This window comes from Chiloscyllium plagiosum, unplaced genomic scaffold, assembly GCF_037043375.1.
Source record: "Chiloscyllium plagiosum isolate Xiang-an unplaced genomic scaffold, Cpla_swu_hap1 HiC_scaffold_29, whole genome shotgun sequence".
NCBI classification, from domain to species: domain Eukaryota; kingdom Metazoa; phylum Chordata; class Chondrichthyes; order Orectolobiformes; family Hemiscylliidae; genus Chiloscyllium; species Chiloscyllium plagiosum.
The window spans coordinates 89196659-89215700 of record NW_028270167.1 but is presented as its reverse complement, the minus strand read 5'-3'; the positions used below and the strand labels follow the sequence as shown (position 1 = coordinate 89215700).

Genomic DNA, 19042 nt, shown 5'->3' with positions numbered 1-19042 from the left:
TCGCAGGACTACACTCTCGACTCTGAGCTCCAGCATCAACCAGCCTTACCTTCTCCTGGTGGCTTCATAGTGACCATCTGACTAAATATCAATTGTTGAAAAAACACATCTGATCACTATTACTCTTTCGGAATGAGGCAATAAGCTGTCCTCACCTTGCCTGACATATATGTGCCTGTAGACAGTAAAGCAATTGTTTCTTCACTGCTTCCTGAAATTGTCTAACACGTTTTTCAGTTAAACGACAAATAGGAATGTGCAATACATAATGGCTGAGCTGGATGTGTAACAACTCATAAACGAACTCTTTAAAACTATCATGTATTATGTCAGGCAGCGAGCAGCTACCTTGAGCTTTTCAAAATGTGAACTCCTTGCCATGTATCAAACCCAAGGAGCAGTAGCTACAAGTTGAGAAATAGATAGCCGCATCCAGGCGATTTCAACAGAGTCGGACCTGCTTTTGTAATGATTATACATCATTATTCATTCATCACTGTTAACTTTTATTGAAGATTTGTGTTAAATTTGTAAACACATTTTAAAGCAACAGAAGAAGGGTCAAACATCTCAAACATTTATGTAAAGTCATACACAGTCATGGGTCAGGATGAATAGTGATAATAATAGAGGTCAAAGACGTCTCCATTTTTGGAAGCCTATCTTGTTCACTGACGGCATTTCTATCAGAAAAGGCAGTATGTTCTTCTCACTTGGTCATTCATGTGGCTCCAGATCCTGTGCAATTGTGGAAGGGGAATAAATAACGGCCTTGGCAGAATGAACACGTTCAATGTATGGGAAGATTTAAATTTCAATCAGTGAGTGAAATGTTCTTGTTTAAACAGGGCATACACCACACTAGCGGAAAGAATGACAGTTCTGAGATATTTTTTGACACTTGGAATAAACTGTCTCGATGCAACATCGAGTGAAATAATATATGATCTCAGGTTGGGGCTCATGGGGTTTGAGTGAACAGCGTTGTTTCTTTAAGATTCCAGATTCTGCTTTCGTTAGTTCGTTATGATGTATGGGCAGAAACTCCCAACTTTACTGCTGGTGCAGTACTTTCTGATCTCAGAGTTCCATCATCTGTTCCGGTTTCATAAAGTTTGAATGTATAAGGAGAGATCAGGTGTGTTACTTCAGAAGAAGGGTCACTGATCGAGAAATATTAACTCTGCTTTCTATCCCACGGATGCCAGCAGACCTGCTGAGGTACTTCTCTATCAGTTATAATGAGGCCTGTTTTCACGAGAATTTCCAAAGTTAAAAAATAATCTGAATGAAACCCGACAAAATATTAACAAGATAAAAGCGGGTGATAAAAGTAAACTGATGCCATTGGGTGGGGCTTTTGCAATGAATGTGAAAATGATGTTCAGTCCGTTCAGGAGAGATGTTATGAAACAATTTGAAACGAAAAGTATGGAGAGGTGTAGAACTGTCTTCCACACCTCAATTGCTGATTTTAAATCTGAGATAAGCAAATCAATTGTCGGACGTGCTCCCTGTTTTGATTTGTACCTACCCTTCTGGAAATTCTTTCGTCCTTACCATCTCTTGTCAGTGACTTCAAATCTTGATTAAGTTAAACATCACAATACACCAAGTCCAACAGTTGTATTTGGAAGCACTAGCTTTCGGAGCGTTGCTACTTCATGCGTGATTGCGTAGTATATGATTATAAGACAAATAATTTATACCAAAGAATTGCAGTTTTATACAGGGATATATTGAACAAACCTGGATTGTTGCGTCTTTCATCTTTTCGAATGTAGGCTTTGGTTCATTTATATGCGAATCCTAAAGATCTTTGAAGTCACCTTCTCGAGATAACTTAACGTTTTGTAACAAAATGTGACGTTTTAGCTCAGACACTGTATGATGGGTGTGAGGTCAGAGTCTGTCTGTATCCCAATCTTGAATCAGACTGATTCTACTTACAAATTGTAATTTACATGTGACATGTGTTTACATCTGCATTGACTTTCTGCAGATTGTCCATTTTTAAAGCAAATTAGAATGTGTCTACAAATTTAATTCTGCAAATACAAACTCAGCCCATGGATTTTGACTCGTGTCTGTGTGTCAGCGAGAGAGAGAGTTCATGTGGGTGTGTGAGTGTGACTGCAAAACAGTGTGTGTTTTCATCTGTAAAAGCTTGGCAAAGTGTGTCTGTGGGTGTAATGGACTATATCCCTGTGAGAGGTTGTGTGCGTGTGCCTGCATGTGGTGTGTGTGTGTGTGGAAGAGAGAGAGAGTGTGTATAAAGGGCTGCGTGAATGTGCATTTGCGAATGTGTGAATGTGCTTACAGGCACCGCCGTGACTGCCCCTAATGACATCACTCACGGCAACACCTTCGAAAACTTTGCCAATATCCTGTGTTACGCCTCTTCTGCCCCGCGGATCCGACAGGAACCACTTCCGACCCCCGACGCTGAGGTGAGCGTTAATTGTGTAGGTGAAACCAACTACATCTAACTTCCACACCAACTCCAGTTAAAGTCTCAACCGCGTCCCCCAGCTCCAGCTTTACAGCAATTCCTAGCTCCCAGCCCTGCTGTGTTTTTACCATCCTCATTAACTCCTCAGCAAATGTCTCACCTTCAAACCCTATGAACACAGATAAATGAATTCAACACTTTCCATGTCATTGAATACTTCTGATGCCTTTGCTTCTGCTCTTTTTATTCCAACAGGACTCTGGTCCACCCTGCGAGGATCCCTTCTCTCGCCTCCAACATACCCCAACCACTTGGAACCTCGTGCTGGCCTGTTACCAGTCCTTGATCTCTTTATTTCCAATGGACGACGGGAAATCGACCACCTCATCTGTCCACATCCCTCACACAATCCAATCTGTCACCCTTGAAAAGCTCAGCCTACCACATGCTCCGCTTGAAAACCAAACTCACAGTCAGACCAGCAGGCAAAGGGTTGAGTGGCGGGGGGGGGGGGGGGGCGGAGGGGGGGGAGTGGGGTTTGCAATGGTAGTTTGGCGCAACGACATTTGCACTGCTGAAGCCAGGTGCCAACTCACAGGCAGCTCTTCCTTTGCCTCATTGACCATGGCGTCCCATCCCATCACCAAACTCTCAGAGCATAAACCCACCTCATCAGCCAATGGGAACTCCTACACACTGCCTCCTCAAAATTGACAAACTTCCCTGCCCAGTTCGACCGATTGTCTCAGAATGATCCTGGCCCACTGAAATCATCTCCACATACCTTGATAATTTCCTATCCGCACAGTCCAAGATCTCCTCACCGAAAGTCAAGACACCTCAACGACCTCCACCTCCTCCTTGACATTCATTTCGCCGGTTCCCAACAACTCATCTTCACCATGGACATCCTGTCTCTGTACACATCTATCCTTCCCGACGAAGGCTTCCAAGACTTACATCTCTTCCTCTCCAGTCGTCCCCACCAGTACGCTTCCATTTGCTTGGCAGAACTGGTCCTCAATCTCAATAGAACATAGAACACTTCAGCGCTGTATAGGCCCTTCGGCCCTCGATGTTGCGCCAACAAGTCTTACCAATCTGAAGCCTATCTAACCTACACTATTCCATGTACGTCCATATGTTTGTCCAATGACGACTTAAATGCACTTTCCGTTGGTGAATCTACTGCCGTTGCAGCCAAAGCATTCCATACCCTTACTACTCTCTGAGTAAAGAAACTACCTTTGACATCTGTCCTATATATATATATATATATATATATATATATATATATATATATATCATCCCTCAATTTAAAACTATGCCCCCCTTGTGCTCGCCGTCACCATATTTGGAAAAAAAGGTTCTCCCTGTCCACCCGATGTGATCCCTGATTATCTTATGTGTCACTATTCAGTCACCTCTCAACCTTCTTCTCTCCAACGAAAACAGCCTCAAGTCACTCAGCCTCTCCTGGTAAGACCTCCCCTCCATACGAGGCAACATCCTAGTAAATCTCCCCTGTGCCCTTTCCAAAGCTTCCACATCCTTCTTATAATGCGGTGACCAGAACTGTGCACAACACTCCAAGTGCGGCTGCACCAGAGTTTTGTACAGCTGTAGCATAACCTCATAGTTCCAGAACTCGATCCCTCTATTAAAAAATGCTGAAGCACTGTCTGCCTTCTTAACAACCCTTTCAACCTGCGTGGCAACTTTCAAGGATCTGTGTACATGGACACCGTGATCTCTCTGCTCATCTACACTACCATGAATCTTACCATTCGCCCAGTACTTTGCAATCCGGTTACTCCCACCAAAGTGAATCACCTCGTACTTGTCCGCATTAAACTCCATTTGCCACTCCCAGCCCTGCTTTACACCTTATTTATATCTCACTGTAACCTTCGACATTATCCACAGCTCCACCGATATGAGCGTTTTCTGTATATTTACTAACACACCCTTCCACGCCCTCATCCAGGTCATTTCTAAAAATGACGAACAGCATTGGACCCAACACCGACCCTTACAGTACACCACTAGTAACTGGTCTCCAGGATGAACAGTTACCATCAACCACCACCCTCTGTTTTCTTTCAGCAAGCCAATTACTGATCCAAACTGTAAAATCTCCCACAATCCCATTCTTCTGCATTTTGTACAGTTGCCTACTCTGGGGAACCTTATCGAACGGCTTGCTGAAATCCATATACAGCACATCAACAGGTTTACACTCATCTACCTGTTTGGTCACCTTCTCAAAGAACTCAGTAAGTTTTGTGAGGCACGACCTGCCCTTCATAAAACCGTGCTGACTCTCCCGAATCAAATTATTATTTCCTACATGATTATAAATGCTATCTCTTATAACCTTTTACAACACGTTACCTACAACTGAAGTAAGGCTTACTGATCTATAATTATCAGGGTTGTCTCTACCCCACTTCTTGAACAGAGGACCACATTTAATATCTTCCAGTCTTCTGGCACTATTCCTGTTGACAATGACGATTTAAAGATCAATGCCAAAGGCTCAGCAATCTCCTCCTTGCCCAGAGGATCTTAGGATAAATCACATCCAGCCCAGAGGATATATCTATTTTCACACTCTGCACGATTTCGAATACCTCTTCCTTGTGAACCTCAATCCCACCTAGTCTAGTAGCCTGTATCTCTGTATTCTCCTCGACAATATTGTCGTTTTCTAGGGTGAATACTGTCGAAAAATATTCATTTATTTCTTCCCCTATCTCCTCTGACTCCCCACACTACTTCCAACTACTATCCTTGATTGGCCCTAATCTTACTCTCGTCATTTTTTGATTCCTTAAATACCTACAGAAAGCCTTAGGGTTTACGCTGAATCTATCCGCCAACAAATTCTCATGTCTCCTCCTGGCTCTTCTGAGCTCTCTCTATAGCTCTTTCCTGGCTACCTGGTCACCCTCAAGCGCCATTACTGAGCCTTCATATCTCATCATAACGTAAGCCTTATTCTTCCTCTTGACCAGAGATTCCACTTCCTTAGCAAACCAAGTCTCCCGCGCTGTACCACTTCCTTCTTGCCTGACAGGTACATACTTATCTCGGACACAGAGGGGCTTTTCCTTGAATAAGCTCCACATTTCTAATGTGCCCATCCTCTGCAGTTTCCTTCCCCATTCTATGCTTCCTAAATCTTGCCTCACCGCATCGTAATTGCCTTTCCCCCAGCGTCGCCATGGACACACGCGTGGTCCCCAGCTCTGCCTGCCCTTTCGTTGGAAACGTGGAACAGTCCATCTTCTGCAGCAATACCGATACCACCCCTGCCGTTGTTTCCTCCACTGCATTGTTGACTCTATCCCACGAGGAGTTTAAACACTTCATCAACATCAAAAACACATTCCAACACGACCTCAACTACACCTGACCATCTCGGACTGTCCCTCCCTTTCCTGGACTTCTCCATTTCCATTAACGATGACTGACTCAACACAGACATTTACTACAAACCTTACGATTCCCACAGCTACCTGGACGACATCCCCTCTCACTTTGTCTCCTGTAAAAAACGTTATCCTTATTCCCAATTTATCTGCCTCCGCCGCACCTGCTTCCAACTGGACCAATTCCACTACAGAATACACCATGACCTCCTTCTTCAAAGATCAAAATTTCCTGCCCCAAGTGGTCGATGATGGTCTCCTGCGTATCACATCCACCTTTCGCACCTCCGCCCTTGAAGATCACCCCTCCAACATCAACAAGGTTGGTACTCCTCTGCTCCTCAACTTGAAACTTAGGAGTTTCTGAATATCTACTGCCTGGGACCATCCAACCAATCGGAATCAGTGTGGATTTCGCAAGTTTCCTTAGTTCCCCTCCCCAACTAATTCCAATTCCCACCTTCCAACGCGACATCGCCCTGTTCACTTGTCCTACTTGTCCACCTTAGTCCTCCTCATCTGCTCCACCCTTCTCTCTGAGCTATCATCTTCACCCCAACCTCATTTACCTATTGCATTTTCAGCTACCTTCTCATTCGTCCCATCCCCTCCCAATTATCTCTCAGGTTCCCTTTTCCACCTCCTCATTCTTCATCAAGGGCTTGTGACCAACAGGTCGATTTTCCTGCTCCGTGGATGCTGTCTGACTGGCTGTGCTACTCCAGCACCAAAGTCTTCGATTCTAATTTCCAGAAACTGCAGTGCTCCCTTTCTCCCATGCCAGAATGATATGACAATGCTGGGCTGGAAATCCCGGCTGTGGGAAACCGTCATGTCAGGCTGTGACAGCCAATAAAAGATGGGACTGTCCGAGATTATAATAACTGTTCGTCGTCACTGAAGAAGGCTTCCATAGAGGGCCACCCAGCAGGGTCAAAGCTGCAAAGATGGGAACTCACCAAACTGGACTGCTGGAAGTCACGCCGTGGTTGAATGAAAAGAGCTCTCATTACTGGAATCAGCCGTTGAGATCTGAGGGAATCATTTCCAAAAATCCAGGACCACGTGCTCAAAGGGAAAAAGAAAACTGGAGTAAGTGCAAGGTATATTGTCTGCATTCAAGACTAGCAAACGTTTCTTTCCTTGACATTTGATTACAGACCTCGTCACTTTTCCTACAACTATTTCAGTGTTATCCAGCCAATTCCCAAACACATGTTCATGACTTAGCATGTGAAGAGCTGCGACTCATGTCCTAGCTTGCAGACCTCATGTTGCCACCCAGCGTCTTCAATTCAAACCCCATTTCGTTTGTTTTAACATCTCGACTAAAGTTTTTAATGCACCTCCATCTGCTCTTGCATATGATAACTTCAAGTAGCTTCATCTCAGGAGTCCTTGATACAATTCACACCTAGTATCAAAGCTGACAGTATTGCATTGTTTCAAAAAAAAACCTTGATGTCAAATAGTTCACACAAAGTTAGAAATATCTCCGTGATTTGAACAGTCCATATGATTGGAGCCCCAGTCAACCGCGATAATCTTTCCACCTACACGGTGAACTCTGATATATACAGCACTCCCGAACTCGATAACGTCCTCCAGCCTTAAAATGCTTCGCGGTTTTTACAATATTTTCTAGTTGCAACAGCCTTTCGTGAACCTTGTCACATGTGGCATACTTTTCGCACTTTATTCCGGACTCAGGCAGTATCAGACTCGAATTTTGGCATGAACACTACCCAGAGCAACTTTGGCAATGGCGAGTCCAGCGAAGTCTCATACCAGCGAGGGCGTTGATGGGGCAAGACAGATTCGGACTGTGGCAATTTCGATCCCAAGTGCAGTGGTATGCTGAAGGGACTGCTATTTCTGCACCAGGACCATGGCCCATAGCGGAGAACTTCACGAAATGGACAGTAAAATTGAACAATTTTATTTTTATTCATCTGCCTTAATATCGCACGTCAAAACTTATTTTTCTGCGTTTTAAGATGGTACAAGAAGATGGCCATAAATATGAATACATTGCACTGTATTCGCCATGACATCATATGAATAAAATCAAACCTCTTTCAAAGTATATGACTCAATTCAATCTTACATAAATCTCTCGCCTGCCTTGGACTCCACAATCCTCCATGTAAACTTCCCCACCTCAAAGAGTTTCCTTTTTTCTTATTAGCAGTGGTACTTTACAACTTTTCAATATGCCGGAAGCTAACATTCTTGTATCAATTGGATTCAGTTATCATTAAGTAATGATTTCATATTAACTGATCATAGAGGTCAGTGAACTTTGAAAAATATGTGACTCCACTTCTTTGAAGAAAGGAATGTTCCATGAATTTCAAGCAAGCTTAGAAGAAAAATTTGTGTTAAGCGATACAGTTGTTGATGGAAAATCTTCGAACTCTAGCAATATGTGACACCACTTCCTTTGAAAACGGAATATGCCATGGGATTTCGAGCAGGCTTAGAAGAGAACCCTGTGTTTAACGATATATTTGTAAGGTGGGGAGAGTTCAGTTCACGGCCTACATTTTCAAGGTTGAATAAGACACAGATGGTTTACTCCCCGTTTGGTAGCCCTCATGAAGAAAATGTAATAGCAGCTGGGACTTGTAAATGTATATGAAATAAAGAAAAATTGACTAAATTAAATTTGTATAGTCGGGGCAACTTACAAATAAAGTTTTTATATCTGTCGTTATTTACTGTACCGGACCTTAATACAATTTATATGGATCATTATTTCCTGATTTTGTTTAGCATTTGAGGCATACAGGCGAACGAACTGTTACAAGCATCCAGCCCAGCAGAAGAAAATGGTCAAATATGAGTAAATGCTCGATTCAATGCAGCATTGCCAATTGACTGAGGACTGAGAAAAGTTCTCAAGAACGTCAATATTCAGGTTCTATCAGCGTATGCCTTCACTTTCGACTCAAATATGGATTGAAGATGAGTCTGTAGCACAACTAGAACTAAATCTCACATAGTCAAGGTCAGTCATCACATAATGCATCAAGTCACCAGGCTGTAAGTTTGTGGCTTCGAACGAATTAATAAAGAACTGCTTTCACTGACTAAGATACCTAGCTGAAAGTTTGAAGTTACACTGCTTGCAAACTGGAGTGGAATATCCTCGAGGCTTTACAAATGGAGACGAACCAACTTAGTTTATGCCTGCGTCCTAAGCTGAACCAGAAAGCAACAGCTGTGGTACACCTGTCAGGTCGCTGCCTCAATAGTGTTATAATATATTAAAGGTTCCTGAGTTCTTGCAAAAGACTGCTCGTTTGCCTTACTGGTTAAAGTCTCAAATGTCCAAACTAATTTTAGAATTTGAGATTTTGCACTCCTAAAATTTTAACGACGAACGATATACTTGTTTTCAGCTTCAATTCTTCCATCTTATCGTGATCACACAAGCCCCATAAAACTTCCTATCTCTATCCCTGTCCCCAGCACTTAACCCTTCGCTATTTCTACATTCATCCCCAGGCTCACAAACCTGCACAAACCATCAGTATTTTGAGCACAGCTAATGTTTTCATTTCTTCGTGAATCTCAAATTCATTTCTAATCTCTTTATTCAATTGATTTCAGCTGCTGTAATTAATCCTTCGAAATACACTTTGCCACATCACTTTTGTGACTCCTCTACGTAACTTCAAGACACTGCATCAATTTATGCAAATACTACATTTGGTTTAATAGCTGCAATAATTCTTTGGCATATAACATCATCTCACATACATGGTAGATTTAAATATTCAGGTTCATCCCTTCGCTATTTTTGTAATTGAATCATTGGCTCCTCCCATGAATCCCTTTCCGACTGCACTGCATTGAACAGAATAACATGACTATTTGTTCAGTGACTAATTAATGCCTGTCCCCATGGATTGTATTTGTATCAATTGAGCGGGGCTTGCGTGATTATTATCTACGTCAGTGAATCCTTGCCATAAATTTTTCCAACAGTATCAGAGGAACCAAGATCTTGGACACCAACAGAGATAAGTGAATACAGACACAGACTGAGACCGACAGAAGAGGAGCTGAGAGTCAATACATCGACATCTTCTGCAAATCCTCTTGAATCCAAAACCCGCCATTGAAATTTAACAACAAATGGATCAGAATATGACAGTAACAGATTGGTATGGTACAACAATGCACCAGGCTTTGCGAATACCAGCGTGGAACTTTCCATCAAGTGCTGAGACACTTGGATCAAAAAATTGGAATGCGATCCCAATTAAGAGAGATTTATCCTGGACTGTTTACTTTCTTTCTGTATTTTACAATCGGATGTCAGTAGCTTGGCGGATCCAATACATACTTTATATTCTTCAATGCTTCTACTATCCTATGCTTGCAATTGTTGGTGTTCCTCGTAAGTAATGATAATTGTTCTTTTTTATATATTTATAAATCAAACGAACTTATCTGGATTATTATTCTTGCATTTCAGTGCAGCACTATAGATACGATTAGTGCTCCTAAAGAGATTCTTTTTACAGATGAAACTTTTGAATTCACTGCTAGTTGTATTCGTGCTCTCATTATCTAAATATCTTCTTTTTATTTGCGTCTGGTAGTATTGGTAGTCAGTGCCAGCATTCAAGTCATATATTTTTTATCCTCAAATTTCCCCTTTGTTGATATTCTTACTTCAGTGCTGGTAAGACCAAATCATTCACTTCAACATTGAACAGAAGCTCCGTTCCGCTGCTCTGGGTGAATTTGAACAATACTATCTTCCACCTTTAGAATATTTCTCGATTCAGACACTAGGTGCACCATCTCACCACCTGAATCAATGCTTCTTTGTGCGACCAGAGTCAAACTGTGAGACCACGTGTGCCTTTCTGAAGTTGAGACTCCACAATTCTCAGAAGGACTCGTTTACAATAAATACATATTGGGAAAATAGAAAACATCTTCCAAATCCCGACTGCTCGTACCATTTCACTCCAATTCTGTTCAACTGACATCCTGTACAAACGCATCTACATTGAGTTCTCGTTTGGCCAAAATTTCTACTTTCTGCTTTCATTATTTTGTGCAAACCCAGATGTGGCCTCACCCAATTCAATGTTTCCATTCCCATACATTTTCAATGAAGTTAGACTTTTGTAGTCTGTTTATTTGTTAATACTGTTAAACTTTCAAAAAATGCTGCTCATTTCGGAAGAAGTTGGAAAATGAAGTGGCATACCTGTACACTTCTAATTGGATGAGAATCCTAGATAAAAAGGACCCAAGGGTAGTTCAGTATTATTAGCACATTTCCTCCTCATTCTGCAACTTTACTTCTATTCTAACAATTCGCACACCAATCTATATCGACGAAGTTGTGTGAGGACAAATGTGTACCATTCTAATGTAAATTATCTTCTTGAAGAAAATGGGAAGCAAATGTCTCTATGGGTGGTCATAAAATGCGGGACACTGTAATTTCAATTATCATTCAAAACAATGTTTTGAAGTATTGCTCCTCTGTATTTTGTGATCGTCAATTCTCTATGAGGCAAAAACATCACAGTCATGTTAGCTTTAATTTGTCTTGAGTCTTTGATCCTCTAAGCACGGCTGAAAATGTTGTAAAATTATCAGGAATGCTTCAACGAGAAGCTCCGATATTTCGGATTTGGAAGAGTTCATGCAGAAGCAATGGTGCAAAATCAATCTTCCCCGAACCAGAGTGTTTCATTTGCCAATCCAGGGTTGTGTTTACCCATTAATGCCTCAATACAAATGCATGATAGTCACAACAAACTCATTCTCCGTGGGAAATTTAAATTTTCCCAACATTGACTGGGATACACGTAGAGTCAGAGGACTATTTGGGGTCGAATTTGTAAGATGCGCCCAGGAGATTTTTCTAGAGCAGCATGTCAATGGTCCGACGTTGGAAGCGTCCACATTGGATGTGCTACTTGGGAACAAGCCAGAACATGTAGTAGAAGTTGCGGTGGGGGATTTCTTTTGGAAAAGTGACCACAATTCTTTAAGTTTTTAAATACTCGTTAATAAAGAAGACAGAGTAACTAAGGGAATAGTACTAAACTGGGCCATGGACAATTATAGCAAAATTAGGCAGGACCTCGAAAATGTGGATTGTTCACAGCTATTTGAAGGGAAGTCCACCTTTGATATGTAGGAAGCTTCCAAAGATAGGTTAAAGATAGTGGAGGAGAGTCAAGGTCCGTCGAAGGCAAAGTATAGGAAGGGAAAGATTCGTGAAACGTGAATAATTGGAGAAATTGTACGACCAGCCAAGAGGAAAAGAGAAGCGTATATAAGATCTAGGCAGTAATGAACAGAATTGGCCTTGGAGGAATTTCGGAAGAGTAGGACAAGTCTTAAAGGAGGAATAAAGCGGGCTAAAACGAGTACTTTTAGAGAGCAGAATTAAGGAGAATCCCAAAACATTTCATTCTTACATACGAAGCAAGCGGGTAAAAAGAGAAAAGATTGGCCCAGTAAAGGATAATGAAGGAAGGCTGTGTGTCGAAACTGAGAGAATGGGTGAGATTCTGATTGATTACTTTGCATTAAAGTTCACTGAGGAGAGGAACATGATGAATCTTGAGATTAGAGAAAGATGTTTGATTATTCTGGATTACGATGTCACAAGTAGGGAAGATGTGTTGGGCAGGATAGAGCTTATTCAGGTGCACAAAACACCAGGACCGGATGTGATCTATCCCACGTTGCTGAGGGAGGCGAGAGAGAAAATAGCTGGGTCACTGACAGATATCTTTGTAGCATCCTTAATCACAGGAGAAGTGCAATAGGACTGGAGGTTGATCATTTTGCCCCAAAATACAAGAGGGATAGTCGGGATATCCCGAGAAACTACAGAGCAGTAAGCCTGACTTCGGTGGTGGGACAGTTGCTGAGGAGGGTACTGCTGGACAGAATGTACATATATTTAGAAAAGATTGTGCTTATCAGTGATCGGCAACATGTTTTTTTGTGCGGGGGAGAACGTGCCTTACTAAGTTAATAGAGTTCTTTGAGGAAGTGACCAAGTTGATAGATGAAGGAAGGACTGTTGATGTCATATACATGAACTTTAATAAGGCGTTTGATAAGGTTCCCAATGGTAGACTAATGGAGAAAGTGAAGTCACATGGTGTGCAGGGTGTTCTACCTGGGCGGATAAAGAACTGGTTGAGCAACAGGAGACAGAGAGTAGTAGTTGAAGGGTGTTTTTCGAAATGGAGAAAGGTGACCAGTGGTGTTCCACAGGGGTCAGTGTTGGAGCCATTGTTGCTTGTGATGTACGTAAATGATCTGGAAGAGTGCACCATTGGTATGATCAGCAGGTTTGTAGATGTCAGAAAAGTTTTCTGGAGTAGCAGAAAGCATCAGGGACTGTCAATGAATACAGGAGGATATAGATAGACTGGAGAGTTGGGCAGAAAAGTGGCAGATGGATTTCAATGCAGACAAATGTGAGGTGATACATTTAGGCAAAATTAATTCGAGACGAATTATACAATGAATTGAAGAACCTTGGGAAACGTGGATGGGCAGAGAGATGTGAGAGTGCAGGTCCAATCTACCCTGTAAGTTGCTGCACAGGTGAATAGAGAGGTCACGAAAGCATACGGTATGATTCCCTTCACTGGATGGAGTATTGCGTATAACAGCTGGCAAATCATGTTAAAATTGTACAAGTCATTGGTTTGGCCGCTTTCAGAAAACTGTGCACAGTTCTGGTCGCCACATTCCCAAAGGGTGTGGACACTTTTGAGAAAGCACAGAGAATGTTGACGAAGATGTTGTCTGGTACGGAATGTACTAGCTATGAAGAGATGTTGAGTAGGTTAGGTTTGTTTTCATTAGGAAAATAGGAGATTGAGGGGGTACCTTACTGAGTTTTAAAAAGTCATGAAGGATATCGACAGGTGAATAGGGACAAACTTTTTCCCATGATGAAGGATTCAATAAGGAGAGGACACGGTTTCAAGGTCAGAGGTGGAAAGTTTAAGGGGGATACAAACAGCAAGTACTTCACAAAGGGGGTCATGGTCATGTGGAACGCGTTGCCAGCAGAGGTGGTAGAGGCAGGCTCGGTAGATTCATTTTAGATCCATCTGGACAGATGCATGAGTAGGTGGGGAGCAAAGGGATACATATGCTTAGTATTTAGGGTACAGATAGTAAATTTGGAAATGGCTCAGGCTTGGTGGGCAAAAAGGCCTGTACGTGGGTTGTAAATTTTATTTGTTCTTTGTCTCTCTTTCCATATCTAAGATTTGCCTACCATTGTTTGTTAAACTTAAAGCAGCACATTCCATTCCCTTGCAGCACCACCTGCATGCTCCCTTATATTTAAAAAAATCGCCTGGGGCACATTTTAAAAACATTACATCGTGCAAGTCTTTCTCACGTTGCATATGCCACTTAATTCTGGGGATTTTGAAAGCATGGAGAAACTGCATGGGATATCCTTTGGTTCTCCCAGTAGTGTTGGCTCTTCATCGTGACTCATGTTAACAGAGAGTGGTTGCAGGAACTAAACTCAACGTCACACCACTTAAGCACTGTTAAACAGAATAAAAGAAAGCATTACCCGAAACGGAGAGTCTGATGAAGCTTTCTTGTGCTCTGCAACATGTAGTGCTTTCTGGAGCAACTGTTATAGAAGTGGCGTTCCACTTTTTCATATTATATTTAACCTAATGATACCAGAATTGCCAACAGAGATCTTGAAACAGCAATAACGGAATGCGGCTAGTTACATTCTGGATAGATTGACAAGTATTTGATTATGAACAATGACAATTAAGAGTCTTCTTTGAAATGATGGATTTTAGGTAAACCCCAGTCATGGAGGAAACTAGCCCCTTTCAAAACATGCCATTCAAATAACCAAGACATTAGCTTGTATTTTATGTCAAGACAAGCTGAAAGCACTGCATTCCAGATGTGATTCGAATCGTCACACACAAATCGTATTTGTTCTTTTAGAAATGTTGCTTAGGCCTTAGAAATATAGTTTTTTGTTATCTAAAATACCCAGAGACATCAATTTTCAATTAAGCACACAACCAGAGAGTCCAGAGTAAACAACCTCTCCCTTCCTACGTTTCAGCATGTACATGGTGAGTTTCGTCTTGGTGCGAATAACACATAAAAATCCACTTCATTTCTGCATACCTGTGGAGACATTTTCCGTTCTATTTCCCAATCTAGATCATCCGAATTTCTGTTATTATGCTGTTTCTTCATCAACTCTATTTTCTTATCTAATTACTGACACTTCCAAGATTGGAATTCTTCCCTGCAGTATCTGAAAACCTTTATTAGGACAATCTTTCCTCATAATGTAAGTACGCATTCCATTGGATATGACTTGTTGTTAAAATAGATATTCGTACAGCCAGTCCGTCCTCTTTTATCAATTGTGTTGCAGAGCTGTCACGTGGTTTATGACACCGCATCGATTGAAACAGCTTTATTTTCATGAAACCCTTAATCAAACTAAATTAATTTATTTCTCAATCTGCTCTGCTGGAAGTTGAGCCATCCACTTTTGTTGATTCTCCTCTGTACATGCACCATTTCTCCGTAGAAAAATACGTGCAATTACATCAGTTTCTCACACTCTTCGCCTTCTGCATATGCTTCACTCCTACCACACCCAATTGTCTATGGCACTCAGTAATTGCCTTTACTGAGTGCCATAGGTTATTTTATCTATGTTTTGACATGCCTAATCTATTGTGTAAAGTTCTGGCACATGCCGCCGATGCTTTGAAGAGTGTGTAGAAATTAATAACGAGGGTGTTGCCGGGTATGGGGCATTTTAAGTTATTACGGAAGATTGGCTAGACTGGAATTGTTTTCACTGGAATGCAGCAGATTGGGTGCTGCAGCATAGAAGTTCATAAGTTCGTGAATGGCATTGGTAGAGTGGAAAATATGAAGCATTTCCCCTGTGTAAAGGGTGAATTACGCAGTTTCAAGATGCAAGATGGGAAGTTCAGACGCGATGCAGAAGGCAATACTTTCACACACAGAGTGATGACTGCTGAGAAAACGTTGGTGGACGAAGTGCTTGAAGCAGACACAATCGCAGCACTCAAAAGGCATGCGGACGAAGATATGAATGGGAAGGGAAAAGAGAGTTATGGGTCCTCAAACTGAAGCAATTTTAGAAGAAAGGGCAAAATATGGCAGTGTAGGTTTGGAAGGCTGAAGAACCTGATGTGGAACTGTGGTGTTCTTTGTTATTTACTCTTGAAGTTTTTTTTTTCCCCAGATTCCTAGATAACATTCATGCATGTCCTTGTACTCTGTCTCACAGTGAACGCAGTGACAATTGTGATTCTGTCCCGCGGGAAGTGTGATCTATCCAAATGTGTCACGCTCTACCTGGTGTCTATGGCAATTGCAGACATACTGGTTATTATCTTCGATCTCATATTCAGACACATTCCAATTGTTTACCGAGAAGATTTTCATTTCTTGATTTATATCCCTGTGTGTAATATCCATGCTGTCCTACTTTATGCAATCACTGACTGTTCCGTATGGTACACCGTCACTTTCACCTTTGATCGACTTGTTGCCATTTGCTGCCCGAAGCTGAAAAGTAAATACTGCACGGAAAGAACAGCTACGATGGTTGTGGGAACTGTAACAGCTTTGAGCTGCATGAAGAATATTTTTTGGTATTTCATGTTATCAGGTAATTATTTGCAGGTCAACTTACCCTGGTTCTGTTACATGAGAGAAAATGTTTTAAATTCTATGCTCTGGGTGGCAATTGAGTTTCTACATCATATTCTAACACCATGTTTCCCTTTCATCTTGATTCTGTTGTTCAATATAATAACTGTGAGAAAGATTTTATTGACAAGCAGAGCTCGTAGGAGACTTCACGCTTCTCGTAGTGGCAACGATCCAGAGATGGAGAGTCGTAGAAAATCCATAATTTTACTCTTCCTTGTCTCAGCTAATTTCATTACCTTATGGTCAACGTTAATGTTGTATTCAATTTGGCATCGCATGTTTTCCTTGGGGTATTATGCCATATCATTGCAGGCGTTCGTGCTTGAGATGGGACTGATGCTTCAGCTTCTGAGTTGTTGTACGAACACTGGCATTTATGCAGTAACACAAACTAAATTCAGAACGAATTTTGTGAATATATTGAAATTCCCCTTTACTGTAATTATTAAATTAATTGAGAGAAAGGAAGGATTGAATTATTGAAGATATACAAACGTATCCTCTTGTTAATTTGTTATTTGGTGAGGATTTTGTTAACTGATGCGACTGTGTAAGTATTTTTTGGCCAAAATCTATATGAAAACAAATGCGGGCTTCTCCGATATTAGTGAATAATTGTTCTCACTAAATTGTGACAGAACAATTCAGAACAATGAGGAAGAGAACTGTGAGTGCACCCTCGAGACAAAAGCTGCTCCATTGGTGGCCATGAGATGATCTGGATTGTTGTAAACGTCTATCTGGTTTCTTCATGTACTCGGAAGAAACAATAGTCACACCTTTTCTTATCCGGCCAACAACACTGACTGAACACTAACTGTGATGAGGGTGGTTCAAAAAGCTTAATAAAGTGCTCAGAATAAGTAATCAGTCTCAAAGAGAAACTGGACTAAACAATTTCCATCTCAGAAATAAAAAACAGCATGAATGATATTGTAACATTATAAAAGTCTGATGGTATTGCTAAAAGTTGGAGAGGTTTACAACAGGGAGGTCAACTGAAATCCTGAGGTAACACTTGTAATAATTATTCTTTATGGACAATGTTCTCGACAGTTACATCACAGGATGACAATTTGCATACACTTCAATTCACTCAAGGTAATATCAAGAAATTGTTGAATGCACGTGAAATTGGTAAAGCTTTCAGACCTGACAAAATTTCAGGCCAGAATAATAAATACTTATGATGTAAAACCAGCAGCACGACTGTTTTTCTTTTCAGTTATAGGTACAATGCTGGCATCAACCCAACAATGAAAAACATGGTCCAGACATATCCTGAAGAATGACAAATCCAACACCACATCACTCTTATCTTGGTTATGAATAGTCTGAGTAAAGATGTCGTCAACAGAGCAATCAATGAGCACTTGCTCAGCAACAACTCCCTCAATGCCAACTCGTCTACGTTTCTGACACTTCATTCACTAATATCATTCCAAGCTTGAGAATGTAGGATACTCCCAAAGATGACACCAGCATGACACCCATCCACATTAATTCCATATTTGACTTTTTGCGGCATTTATTACATTAAGACACTCTAGAAAAACTGGAATCAAAGACATTTATACTTAAGTCTCTCTGCTGGTTCTGACAAAAACTGGCAAAAATAAGTTCGGGGTTTGATATCAATTTGAATGCTTGCAGAACATCTCCACAGTAGTTCACCAGAGTAGTATCATTTGCCTAAAAACCTTCAACAGCTTCATCAATGATATTTCCCATTTGGGCAACATGAAGATTCGTGCTGAAAAGTGGGAACTACGATTTGTGCAACATGTATGTCAGTCAATGGTCATGTCCAATGAAAGAAAATGATCCATTGGCATTCAATGACATTATCATCACTGAATCCACATGATGACGTTTTTGCATCAGAATAAGGATGTATACTGTGCAAACGAGGCACTTTCCTGCATCCAATGTGTCGTGACAAAAATGCATCATTATTTTTACCAATGTCATTTCTAAAAAAAAATGATGTTAGGAGACTTTACATGCGCATCCAAGTCTATTATAATGCTCAAATATTATCGCCTCAAATACCATTTCTGGCACTACATTTCAGACTATGATCCGAGGACAAACGTTCTTTTTTTGCCACAAACCCCTCAAATTATGCTCCCTTGATACTGAGCATTCATTTAATCGGAATATTGGTTTCCGCTCACACTGTGCATTTCTCTCAACAGTGTGTACACCACTATACAGTCTTTACTCAATCTTCAATTCCAAAAAGTCCCTGAGATCCGTCTCTTCAATTCACTCAAGGTAATATCAAGAAATTGTTGAATGCACTTGAAATTGGTAAAGCTGTCAAACCTCACAATATCTCAGTGAACCTCTCGTCCATCCAGGTGCTGCAACCACATTCTTCCCCATG

General features: G+C 41.2%; 1 pseudogene; it reads left to right on the top strand.

Annotated features, from left to right (window-relative positions):
- The first annotated feature begins 7774 nt into the window (after window positions 1-7774).
- On the top strand, window positions 7775-17136 carry LOC148142426 (putative G protein-coupled receptor 139; annotated as a pseudogene).
- Window positions 17137-19042: the final 1906 nt, after the last annotated feature.